Source organism: Leuresthes tenuis, unplaced genomic scaffold (genome assembly GCF_036924035.1).
Source record: "Leuresthes tenuis unplaced genomic scaffold, fLeuTen1.0.hap1 SCAF_5, whole genome shotgun sequence".
Taxonomy (NCBI): domain Eukaryota; kingdom Metazoa; phylum Chordata; class Actinopteri; order Atheriniformes; family Atherinopsidae; genus Leuresthes; species Leuresthes tenuis.
Genome location: NW_027325359.1, coordinates 33,285,147 through 33,295,961, shown reverse-complemented (window position 1 = coordinate 33,295,961; position 10,815 = coordinate 33,285,147). Strand labels below are relative to the sequence as shown.

Below are 10,815 nucleotides of genomic sequence, written 5' to 3'. Positions count from 1 at the left end.
TCAGCACAAACATTTTAAAACACTTTATACATGTCGATAAATCAGAATCAGAATAAACAAATACAGATATATACAGATATATTATGAAACATTTAACGCTCTCATTTCAATTTAAATCTTCAACTATGACTAAATTAAACTTAAATAACACTTTATATTTACATATGTGAATTTCTATATCTAGAGGCCTAGTAAACATGTGAACAGAAACAACTGATGATCATCTAGAAAAAACAACTTTTTAACTATCTTTTCTTCTCCTGTACCCATCGTTGTTTTTCTTCCTCAAAGAAAGGAGACTTGCAAAAGTCCTTCCAGCTCATTTCCTTGGACATACCCTTATGTTGATAGAGGGCATGAACTTTTGATGGGCAGTAAATGTACTTCCCTGCCAGTCCAGGGAAGCTCGTGTGGATATGTGGGCTGTCTGGTCCCTGTTTGAGAACCATGCGGCAGAATTGGCAATGGCGGCCAGGTTGTTGTGAGTCGGGTCTTCTCTTCCACTCTTTTCTTTATGTCTTCCAGCTCCCTCTGAAAGAACTGAGTGGATGAAAAATCCTCAAAAGACATTTTGGGGTTAGAGAGACCCTCAGCAGCATAGATGTTGTGCACCTTTTTAGAGCAGTAGAAATACCGCGTCTAAAGTAAAGAAAAATAAAAAATGTTTACATGCTTTCTATACTTACCATCTTTTCTACTCTCCTTAAAAGTAAGTGCTCTGCATACAGAGGAGCCAGTAGCACTTGTGCTGGGATCTGAAAAGAAGTGCCATCTTTATGTTATGTATTCATTCAGGATTTAAGCACGATTATGTGATAACATAATTTTTAAAGTGGTTTATTGAAATTATACTGACCTGTGCATCAAACAGATGTGTTATGGAATATTAGTGGAAACATACCTGTGAATCACTCCGGTTTCTTTGCTCTTGTGTCTTTTGAGCGCGCAGTTTCTGTCACAAGGAATGAGAGCTCTGCTGGTAGGGGCACAGGTGTCTTCCTTTTCACAGCTGCTGGGAGGAAAAAATAGAAAAATATTTTTAAAAAAATACAAAAAACAACCACATATTCACCCCAACATTAGATTAAAATAACAGTATTGCATTATGTTTACCGTCAACTGTTGATGTTTGCAGTTCATCAAGTGTATCAGGTGGTCTAGACTGGGTCGAAGATGGAACTACAACAGAAAAAACATCTATCATTCAAATATTCATGGTGAATGTAAGTGTTGATGTTAATAGGAACTCAAACAGCCATTTGCTTGCTTCTCCTGCTCTTCAGAGCTTCATAAACAATCTTTCAATTTTTTTCACATCTGATTCGCGCACACATAGTAAACTAAATTTTTTCTCTGTCCAAGCAAGAGAAGCAATACAGGGTCCAACATAACCCAGTAAAACTACATGCAGGGCAAGTTATGGGTAAGTCGTGGGTAAGTCAAAATTTGAAATTTGCTGGGAAGAAACCCTAAAGTTGTTTAAAAACCTACCACTGAACATCACCAGCAGGTGACTAAACTCATCAACGCTGCCTGCCACACAATCAAATTTGAACAGGCCTTCGTCTCTTTCGCTCTTCTGAAGAAGAACAGTTTCGACATATGTATGCAGATTTAATTTTCATCCAAACGTCGACGTCGAAGGTGAGTTAAAGTTCAAAACCTAAAAGTTACACATTTGTAGTGTGTAAATTTGCTCATACAGTTTCATAGTTATGCTCATGCTGCATCTCATCTCTGTGTCAAGCAGGTGGCTTGCAGGAGCAGACAGAAGGGGCTTGGAGTGAAGACACGCCTTTTTCCTCTCACTGTTCTATATGATTGTGTTGTATGGAAGATGCATTGTTAGTTATTGACATTAGAAAGAGAAATTATTATCTGAAATGTGTAAATTGTAAAATGTAAATTAAATTAATTTAATAAATAGAAATTTAGGTTAAAAAACAAGGGTTATTTTCATTTTTGCCGGCCAGGCCAGTGAAAATACACAAGGGCCCAATAAAACTCTGATCTACTGGTCCAGGGGGCCAGCAGGGAAAAAAATGTTATGTTGAACCCTGCAATATGGCTCAGTGCATGCATTCAAGTGTTAGTAATGCTGGGCATTGCATGATTTTTTTTTTCAATGATAACAAAAATCTATACTCACCCTCATTTTGGTTGGATCAATTCATAGTCCTTATGACAATAAGAGTGACAGCAGCATACAAACAAATATTGAACAGGAAAATGGCCGGAACATGGCCCAAACGCAAAAACACACAGAACAAAATGAGTTAAGTTTCAGTTTTGGAGGGTCATTCATCATGTAAGAGAATCGCACTCCACTCCTGAAACCTGTTATCTAAAAACCTGTCTTTGCTCCTGATGAAAGTTCCTCTTGGGCTGCTGCCACTGATGGTACAGCAGCTGATCACAAAGAGAAACAGAGACATAAGTATTGGAAGTATTAAATTCAAGACTTACCCATCATCAATTCAGTAATCCAGCCAGTGTAATAACAACGGACTTACTGCTTTCAGGTAGGATCTTAGACGGTGAGATGCTCAACATCGCACTTTCCAGCTCCTCATCTTCATCCATCGCTGTGGTGCGGACAAGATTTAAAGAGTACAAAAAAAAAAAGAAGAAAAATTACTGGCACCGTTTACAATCAGTTTAAATTTAACACATATCATGCTAGATTTATTCTGAAAAATGAGAATAAGAATATTGACAAAATAACTTGCCCAGAGGTTTAGTTGGTGCACGTACTGCTGCCGGCTCAGCAGTCGTGGAAACAGAGGCACTGAGCTGCTTCTTCCGCAGGTAATGCTGCAGCTTGTGCATGCGTGTCCCTGGAAGGCAGTTCTTTTTAATAATGAAGTCTGCAAAGCCATCAGCTCTGCTGTCCCATATCTCCTTCCAGGTGCTTTTTCTACGGGAGCCGAAGCCCACCAGCTGATCATCTTCAGAAGATGCTGCTGCAACACCCTCATAATTTAGAGAAGTCTGAATCTCTGTAAAACTGAGCGCATAGTCCACAAATGTGAAGAGTGTCTTTGTTATGCCCCTCAGTTTGACTGATTCCTAAAGCCTCTTCCTTCTGGAGATTCTTAATCAGGCACAAAGTATACCCAACATCATTCTCCAAAAGCCACCTAAAAGACTTCCCTTTATATTTGCCGAACTGTAGGATGTAGTCTCCCAGCACCTCTGTCACATCTGAGGCATCCCCCCCTCTCTGACGGACCATACTGAGAGCATTCTATCGCACAAGCTCTGCTCTCATGGGTACAGATTTATCCTGAAGACTCTTGTCATCCTTAATGTGCTTGGCCTCAGGAGAAGATTCCTGGAGGAGAAAACCAAGAGGCCCTTTGCGGAAAACCACTTGAAGTTTCCCAGGAAAGAACATAATTTTCTTCTGCATCTCAACCTGCGAAACAGTAAAATAAACAGTTAATTTTTTATTTTTAGATTACACTTTAAGAAAAAAAATCAATGACATATATCTATTTTTCATGTTATTTTCACATCAACTTTAACATTTTAGCTCAAAGAGTAGTCCTATTAAAAACCTGTTACTCTCCATTATCTTATCCTTAAAGAGGCCAAGTAGAGAGCAGAGGCACAGGTGCATATGAGGACACAGATTTTTTAGTGTGTACAAGAAAGTAAGAGGATGGAAAAATATGTTGAGTAATGATTAAAACTATTTCACTCTGCAGGTTTACTCTGATTCTATTATTCCAAAACATTTAAAGTAATCCCTTGATAAACAGCCCACAGAGGAAAAAAAGTTCTTACAGTACAGAGTTTTTACTAGTGCCTCAGCACTAGTAATCGATATTAACTGAACAGAAAGACGGTAAGATGCGTTAGCGACACAATGTGGGTGTAAGATAGTATACTGTATATTATACAGTAACAACGATAGTGCCAGTCTCTTACAGCTGGCGTTACGCCAATACATCCTAAAAAAATTAGTAACTCTCAATTAATGACCGGTTAGCTTACTGTTATAACATGCAAGCCCATACAATGATCTCCTGTTAGCTTCTGATAGCGGACTTGTTTCTGTGCTTGTCCTGTTGGATCTCAGTGCTGCATTTGATACGATCGATCACAGCATTCTGTTACAGAGACTTGAACATGTTATTGGGATTAAAGGAACTGCATTAGGCTGGTTTAAGTCATATTTATCTGATAGATTCCAGTTTGTTCTTGTAAATGAGGAATCTTCCTCACACGTTGGAGTAAGTCATGGAGTTCCTCAGGGTTCTGTGCTTGGACCGATTCTTTTTACTTTATACATGCTTCCATTAGGTAACATTATCAGACAGCATGGCATAAATTTCCATTGTTATGCTGATGATACTCAGCTGTACTTATCTATGAAACCAGATGAAACCTACAGGTTGGTCAGGCTAAAAGCCTGTCTTAAAGACATAAAGACCTGGATGACTCAGAACTGTCTGCTTTTAAATTCAGACAAAACTGAAGTTGTTCTCTTTGGACCTGAGCGCTTCAGGGAGAAATTGTCTAGTTATATAGTTACTCTAGATGGTATTTCCTTGGCTTCTAGTTCTACAGTGAGGAACCTTGGAGTTATTTTTGACCAGAATTTATCATTTGACGCACATATAAAACTGGTTTCTAGGACTGCCTTCTTTCACCTTCGTAATATTGCCAAAATCAGGAACATCCTGTCTCAAGGTGATGCAGAGAAACTAGTTCATGCATTTGTTACTTCAAGATTGGACTACTGTAATTCCTTATTTTTGGGCTGTCCCACATATTCTCTGAAAAGCCTCCAGCTGATCCAAAATGCTGCAGCCAGAGTTCTGATGAGAACTAACAGGAGAGATCATGTTTCTCCAGTTTTAGCTTCTCTTCATTGGCTCCCTGTTAAATTCAGAATAGAATTTAAGATTCTTCTTCTCACATATAAAGTTCTTAATGACCGAGCTCCATCATATCTTAAAGATTTAATTGTAAGATATTTTCCTAACAGAGCACTTCGCTCCCAAACTGCAGGTTTACTTGTTGTTCCCAGAGTTTCTAAAAGTAGAATGGGAGGCAGAGCCTTCAGTTATTAGGCCCCTCTCTTGTGGAATAAGCTGCCAGTAAATGTCCGGGAAGCAGACACCCTTTCCACTTTTAAGATTAGGCTTAAAACTTTTCTTTTCGATAAAGCTTATAGTTAGGGATGGCTCAGGTAATCCTGAAACATCCCATAGTTAAGCTGCTATAGGCTTAGACTGCTGGGGGACCTCATCTGTCACACCTTTCCTCACTTTGCTCTCTTTTTCCCCCTGTTTAATTTCAAAATTGATTTTATGTACATGTGACATTATTGTGGTTATTAACCTATGTTTCCCTGTTCCAACAGATATCCTTTGAATGGCGTTATGGTGTTTTTCCCCCCTCTTTTCTGTCTTCTCAAACCCCAGCTGGTCGAGGCGGATGGCCACCCTTCCTGAGTCTGGTTCTGCCAGAGGTTTCTTCCTGTTAAAAGGGAGTCGTTCCTTTCCACAGTTGCCACAGGCACGCTCAGGACGGGAGATTGGACTGAAGACACATTTCGGTGCAATCTGTTGGTTTCCTTAGCTAGGACATTAATTTTTTTAATTAGCTCTATATGAATTAATTGGATTATGATTACAATGAAATGAATTCCAATTGGCTTGAATTGGACTATATTACTTAAGTGCCTTGAGATGACAATTGTTGTAATCTGGCGCTATATAAATAAAATTGAATTGAAAATTGAATTGAATACTTGAATATGAATGAAAATTTTTATTCAACATTTTACGTATCATTTCATTCATCATTTGACGTCTCATTTCACTGCATTTTATCAGCGTTTACTATGAACTACAAACGTAAGTTGATGATGTACTTTTTAAATATCTATCCACATTAATATGTCTTACCTTTTACCGAGGAGCAGACGTGAAATTCTCGGAGCGTCAGCGTACAGTAGACGCGGGCGGGACCAGGGTCCGATTCCCGGCCAATGCAAATATGCCTGACTGTTCTTATGTGTCACTAACCTTAAAGTCGTGATGGATGTGAGGATGGTCAGTGAGTCGTCCCAGGGTTTCTCACTTGATACTGGGTTCGTAGATAGCAGAGCAGTAGACTATTCATTAAGGTAAGAAAAAGAGATAACGGGAAAAAAGTATCAATAATTTTTTGTTTTCTAAGCATTTCTATGAACACCTCCCTTATAAGAATATGAGAAAAGGATGGAGAAAGTGCCAAAAAAAAAAAGTTGGAAAATTAACACTCTTGTAAGCATTGGTGGTTCAGTGGTAGAATTCTCGCCTGCCATGTGGGGGACAGTGTTTGAATAGTCTGGAGACTATTCAAAAGACAGGAAAAAACATGACTTCTTGTTTTCTAATAATTTGTTTAAACATCTCCCCTAACACAATATGAGAAAAGGATAGAAGAAAAAAAAGTTGGTAAATCCACACTCTTGTAAACATTGGTGGTTCACTGGTAGAATTCTTGCCTCCCATTTGACACACCCGTGTCCAGTTCCTGGCCAGTACAGATGTAACTTACTGTTCTTATGTGTCATTAACCTTAAAGTTGTGATGGATGCGAGGATGGTCAGTGAGTCGCCCCACGGTTTCTCACTTGATACTGGGTTCGTAGATAGCAGAGCAGTAGTCTATATATATCTATCTATGAGCAGCACGACTTTAAAACTAATGCATTAACCATTAAACCTAATATTAAATCGTGGCAGGGAGCACGAATTTGACAGTTTAATTTCGTGAATGTTTAACGAACAGCGGTGAGACTCGGTTGAGCTGACACACTGTCATAATAGCTTACACACTGCCATGCTAGCTGACACACTGTCATGCTAGCTTAAACACTTCCATGCTAGCTGACACACTCTCATGCAAGCTGACACACTGTCATGCTAGCTGTGAACTGTCATGCTAGCTGTAACGCTGTCATGCCAACTGACACACTGTCATGCCAGCTGACACACTGTCATAATAGCTGACACACTTCCATGCTAGCTGACAAACTGTCATGCCAACTGTAACACTGTCATGCCAGCTGACACACTGCCATGCTAGATGTGACACTGTCATGCCAGCTGTAACACTGCTATGCTAGCTGACACACAGTCATGCCAGCTGACACACTGTCATGCTAGCTGCGAACTGTCATTCCAGCTGACACACTGTCATGCCAGCTGTAACACTGTCATGCCAGCTGACACACTGCCATGCTAGATGTGAACTGTCATGCTAGCTTTAACGCTGTCATGCCAACTAACACACTGTCATGCTAGCTGACACACTGACATGCTAGCTGACACGAGTTTCTATCATTCGGTGTGTTTATGTGCGTTAACTGTCATCAAAACCTGGGGATCCAGTGTGTGATTTAATGCAGTAAACACAATCATAATGAAGATACTCCTCCAGTCATACCAAAAACACTCGTTAGCAACAGATGCTAATAAACAATGCTTTCTCATGAACAATGACAAAACAAGCCACAGATTTACACAGCATAACTTGTAGTAATGACTGTGTACCATTTATTACAGCGTTAAAACATTAATCTTATTAAATAATTGCACTTACATTGACCTACATCTTTATCTGAAACATGCTGATTAGTAACGTTAACACACAGAGAGCGGGACACAGATTGGTTTAAATTGAAACTTTTGAGAGACCTTTTTATTTTAAACGTGCAGCTCAAAAATAGGTTCATCACATAGTTATGTTGAGAAGAAATTAAGTGAACTGTGTCTTTAAAGGTTATTCTTAAAGTATGTGTGTAAAAACATGAGCATTGTATTTAGTGTGGTGCATAAACCCAATAATCCAAAGGTTCGATACAGCGATTCATTCTTTATTAGAGGAACTTTTTACAAATAAAACCATGAGGTGTTGAATAAGTCATTCAGCTGAGTAATTAAACCATCTTTAGACATTTTAAGACGATAAATAAGAGTCATTAAAATAATTTTGATAACATTTCAGATTTCCATGAAGTGAGACAACAAATGACTGAAAAAGACATTCAAATATAAGTTTTTATATTTTTTATTTAAATTGTATTAAGGTTGCAGAACATTTTGAAAACACATACAACAATTATGAAAAAATGATAAAGATTAATGTAAAAGTATTGAAATGTAAAATTCTAATGAAACTTGTAAAATTCAAAGATCTGAAGTTCTAAGATCAGCATCTAAACTTCTAAAAGCACATTGAGAAATATTGAACATACAAAAATATTAATAAAGAATGTTGCGGGGAACCGGAGAACCCAGAAAAAAACCCTTCTAAGAAAGAAAGAAGTCTGTAACTTATATGAAAGCGTCCGAGCTATAGAATTTGAACTTTGTTGTGAACTCTGAAGGGCTTCATGATGGAGCTGCCCAGAGACGAGAAGAATCCTTTCCGGTCGTCAGGTCTTTTAGATATTTGCTCTACGAAACAGTCGATGATAATTTCGTCACATAATGGTTGTTCTATGTCCAGGAACATCAGTGTAATCAGGTGTGGACAGGCAGTACGTTTACACAGGTCCATGCAGATGGTACGATCAAGGTGTCTAAAGGTCTCTGGTGGGATATTAAAGTCCTTTTTCTCAGCTTCGGCCATCATTCTTTCATGCAGCCGCTTGACGATAGCTTCAAAGTTTTCTGGTTTGTATCTTATGTTTGCTTTTATGAAGAGATGCAAAATCACCGTGTTCAGAAGTATTTCAATAGACAGTTTGCATCTTTCCTCTCTGTCTCTTCGAATTTGTACGTGTTTGTCATCAGATCTTAAGGAAGCCTCTGAGCTGTATTTCGGAGACTCCCTGATGTCGCTGGTGGTGAACTCTGAGCTCTGAGCAACCTCCATCTCACTGACAGGAGACGATTCAGAAGCCTTGTCCTGAGATTTCTGGTTGTGAGGCATCAGTTCACTGAAAGCGGATGTTTCTGATGATATCTGGTGAGGTACACACAGACATTTGTGGGACTTTGGGGTGTTTTTGTCTTTAGATGAGAATCTTTGGAAGAATGAAGGTTTCTTAGTGATGTGTTTCTTGAATGAGCAGGCAATTACTCCATCTGCAAATGGCTTCTTTGAGCTCATACATACCTCAGCAATAAGTTGTGGGAAGGACACACTTCTACAAAGGTCTCTGTAAACATCTTTTTCAAGATTTTCAAACTTTTCTTCGGGGATGTTAAAGTCTAATTTCTCAACTTCAGGCCAGATTCTCTCCAACAGCCGGCATTTTAGAGCTTGAGTGTCTTGTTGGGGGCATGCCATTGTTGCTTTCCAAAAAATGTAAAGAATTAGATCCTCCACAAATGTTTCCACCAATATTTTGCACCTTTCTTCCTTTTCTTGTTTGTTATATTGACATTTATCATCGACTGCTTTTAACTCAATGACCTTGTCTATAATGATATCTAAAGACTCCTGTTTCATGGACTCTACAGGAGTAAAGGATGTTGTTTGTTCTTCTGGAATAACGTCCATCTCAGGCAAAGATTCCTTTTTTGTTGGAGACTCCACTTTTGTAACGTCCATGCAACAGGGAAGCAGTCCCTTCCTCGTACTTCTTTTGCTTTTCCTGGTCTTTTTGCATTTTTCTTCTGTGACGGAAGCAGCTTGTTCTTCCTGTTTCATTGACTCTACAGGAGTGAAAGATGTTGCTTGTTCTTCTGAGATAACGTCTACCTCAGCCAAAGAGTCCTTTTTTATTGGGGACTCCACTTTTTTAACATCCATGCAACATGGAAGCAGTCCTTTCCTCGTACTTCTTTTGTTTCTCTTGGTCTTTTTGCCATTTTCTTCACTGACGGGAGCAGTTTCTTCTTCCTTTTTCATGGACTCCACAGGAGTGAAGGATGATGCTTCTTCTTCTGGAATAACGTCCATCTCAGCCACAGATTCCTTTTTTGTTGGGGACTCCACATTTGAGTCGTCCATGCAACATGGAAGCAGTCCCGTCCTCGTACTTCTTTTGTTTTTCCTGGTCTTTTTGCTTTCTTCTTCACTGAGGGGAGCAGCTTTTTCTTCCTGTTTCATGGACTCCACAGGAGTAAAGGATGTGGCTTCTTCTTGAGGGATGATGTCCACCTCAGCCAAAGAGTCCTCCTCTTGAATTACTTGGGACTCCACATGGGGAATCTCCATTGTTTTGTCCTCAGGTTTGATTTCCTTCTTCCCTTTACAACAAGAAAATAACCTCTGAAACAAGCTCTTCTTTCTTTTTGGAGGCTCTTTGTCCTTCTCTTCACTGACGGGAGCAGCTTTTTCTTCCTGTTTCATGGACTCCACAGGAGTAAATGATGTTTCTTGTTCCTCTGGAATAACGTCCATCTCAGCCTCAGATTCCTTTTTTATTGGGGACTCCACATTTGAATCGTCCATGCAACAGGGAAGCAGTCCCTTCCTCGTGCTTGTTTTGCTTTTTCTTGTTTTTTTGCATTTTTCTTCTTTAACTGGAGCAGCTTGTTCCTCCAGACCTGTGACATCTGCAGCCTCTTCAGTCTGCAGAGATGTGACGGGTCCCTGCTCAGTCTCTGTAGCTGATGTTTCATCACATTCTTCGACTCTTTTTCTTTCCTGGTCAGTGGTTTCCTCCTGGTCCTTGTCCTGGTTTTCATCCACAAAGGGTGGCTCCTGCATGTTCTCATGTGCAGATTCAAGGTGAGCCTCTGTTCCTTTGGACTGCACTTCTTCATCGTCCAACACGACGGGATCCTCTCCACTGGTTAGTTTTACACATGGATGTGCTTTGCACATGCCGGCAAAGATTTTCCTGAATAGCCTGCAT

At 39.5% G+C, this 10,815-nt stretch overlaps 1 long non-coding RNA gene across 1 annotated transcript; it reads right to left on the bottom strand.

Moving 5' to 3' along the window:
- Window positions 1-909: 909 nt before the first annotated feature.
- LOC140306706 (uncharacterized) lies at window positions 910-2,403 on the bottom strand. Its single transcript, XR_011915780.1, has 3 exons — window positions 2,150-2,403; window positions 1,114-1,179; window positions 910-1,012 (listed from the first exon to the last, which is right to left on the bottom strand). It is a non-coding gene; the product is annotated as an uncharacterized lncRNA (long non-coding RNA).
- Between the last annotated feature and the right edge of the window lie 8,412 nt (window positions 2,404-10,815).